Source organism: Rosa rugosa, chromosome 4 (assembly GCF_958449725.1).
Source record: "Rosa rugosa chromosome 4, drRosRugo1.1, whole genome shotgun sequence".
In the NCBI taxonomy this organism is placed as follows: Eukaryota; Viridiplantae; Streptophyta; class Magnoliopsida; order Rosales; family Rosaceae; genus Rosa; species Rosa rugosa.
This window is the reverse complement of record NC_084823.1, coordinates 17,133,795-17,136,455: the sequence shown is the minus strand read 5'-3', so window position 1 is coordinate 17,136,455 and position 2,661 is coordinate 17,133,795. Positions and strand designations below refer to the sequence as shown.

The following is a 2,661-nucleotide window of genomic DNA, read 5'->3' as shown; positions in this document are numbered from 1 at the left end:
CGCACCTTAAACCCTGCTTAACAACTTACAAGCACAAGGAAGAAGTAACCGCAATAATTTCTTCCCTAACCTCAACCCTACTAACCAACTCCACAAGGACATCTCATTACAAAACAAGATATTTAATCCTTGATACGTACATCCCATCCAAAAACATTTGTATATCCAACTTAAGAAGGAAAAATCTCTATCAATTTATACTCGTATCCAACCTAGGTACGTGCATAGATCCACATCATGCCTTCAACCAAACACTTCAACAATCAAAAGAACCTCATTTCCATAAAACAATCCTCGTTGACTTAACAGAGTTGAATCAAGAGGTTCCTATTCCTCAAGGATTGTAACTCGCGGCCACTGAACTTATTCCCATACGAACCTACAAGACAACTGTAAGGTTCTAAGTACAACCCCTTCGAATATCCATCACCTAAGGAGTATAGTATGCTTGGCTAATACTTGTATAACACTTAAAACACAGTATAAGTCAAATACAAATTCATATTAACCAAGTCAATACTATAGGGAAGGTATTCACGTTCCTAAAACGACCTAGCGGCCTAAACAACTCCCAACACTCACGCATACCCAATGACTTAGCCAATACCGAAGAGCACACGATGGGGATCCGCTGCAGCCGGGCCATCACTCGGAAGGTATTGACACATCACCAAATATGCACCTTACGCTCTGATACCAAACTGTCACGTCCCGAATTTTGAATAATCAATTCAAATCCGAAACATGAATTATACAACTTAATAGAATAAACGTCCTGAATTTTTTTCTCACAAACAACCACACTTCACACCTCTCAATATTACAATAAATCAAATCCTCAAGTTAATTATTACAACACACTCTCACCAAATCAAATTGTAAGGCTCAATGAGCTTAACTCACCTCACTATTACAAATGCTGTAAAACTATAACAAATACTCTAACCCGCTCGATCACCGCCCTGATTCTCCTGACCTGCAGGATTACCCGCTACACCGTTTGAATAGTGTACCGGGATTGCAACAATACAAACCCGGTAAGCTTTTTGCAAAGCTCGTATGAGTAAATGAAAGGATTGCACGATTTAAAGTAACACAATCAACTCAAGCACATTTTAATTTTGTTTTGCATAAGAATTGAAGTGTACAACATCACTTCAAGCATCAATCAACTCACATCTCATCATAACTACTCAATAATAAACAACTTCTTACTCAATATATACTCACAGGCTTATGATTTATTTATATAAATCATCCCATGCAGTATATTATACTTACAGGCTTATGATTAATTATATTAATCACCCCATTCAGTATATCATACTTACAGGCTTATGATTAATTATATTAATCACCCCATTCAGTATGTCATGTCATACCCAAGGGCATATGATAACTCGTTTATCCCCCAAGCAGTATGACGGCAGACAGACTAGAGCTCTAACTGTATCGTAAAGTGTCACCTGGGCCAAGGTTCACCTTACGAATGACTGCTTTTCTCAATTCACTCGACTCCTCATTTAATTCATCTCAACGACTCAACTATCGCACTTTACTCAATTACCCATTATCATAGACAACACAACATCTAAGATAAATCACATATTCCAAGGGTAATGCTCAAAATATAACTCAGTAAATCACACCATCCAATATATATTCCACGTAAATATATATATACGTAGTCACCCACACAAGAGTGACCACTAATACCAACTATAGTTCACATGCAATAAAATCTAGAAATTCATTTTTATAGTTTAAATACATTTTACTTACCTATGGACCGTAGTCGATCAAGTCCATATAATTTAAAACAAATATTTATTTTCGTAAAACAATTTCCACAATTTCTCAATTAAATAAAATCACCGAATTTCGGTTCGTGAATGAACCATGTGCGATTTACTCACCTCGATATTCCCGCTGCGTCTTCAATTCAACACAATACACACCGAAATCGCTCACCCAAGGAAGACCGTTAATCACCTAATCACACATGACCTTAACTTAGCCAATAACTCAAAAACATATTCAAACGACAATCCAACGGTCGGATCGAAATTAAATGATGATCCAACGGTCGGATCCTCACGGATCGCCCTTAGGATCACCCTCCAAAAATCATCACGAAGATCCAACGGTCGGATCTTCCTGAATCGTCCTTACTAACATCTTCACAAATTTATACGAAAATCCGACGGACGGATTCTCACGAATCGCCTCCCTAATCACTGTTTTGCATTTATACGAAGATCCAACGGTCGGATCTTCGCCCATGACCACACAAAGCCACTGGGACAGTCATAAGATCATCATATCAAAACTACAAGTCCATCTGACGGTCCTAACTTCACAGATCACAAATCTAACGATCGAAATCGCTCTAAACTTAAAAATTCATAACTTAATCATACGATATCCAAAAATTGCGTATAATATATCAAAATGATCGTATTGAAATATAGAATCTGAAAATGTACAGAAACCATATTTTTGACCCCCGGAGGTGGCCGGAAAGGGCCGCCGGAGTTAGTGGCAGAGCCGCCGCCGACCACCACCAATGGTGTCGGGGCCGGGCTGCTCTTCTTCCTCTCATCATGCTTAACAACTTTCATAACTACCATGTAAGCTGAAAATGACCGGAAGTGGTTGAAA

General features: G+C 38.4%; 1 long non-coding RNA gene across 1 annotated transcript; it reads right to left on the bottom strand.

Annotated features, from left to right (window-relative positions):
• Positions 1 to 762: 762 nt before the first annotated feature.
• On the bottom strand, positions 763 to 1,966 carry LOC133742259 (uncharacterized). The gene is made up of 2 exons (XR_009862454.1): positions 1,917 to 1,966; positions 763 to 991 (listed from the first exon to the last, which is right to left on the bottom strand). It is a non-coding gene; the product is annotated as an uncharacterized LOC133742259 (long non-coding RNA).
• Between the last annotated feature and the right edge of the window lie 695 nt (positions 1,967 to 2,661).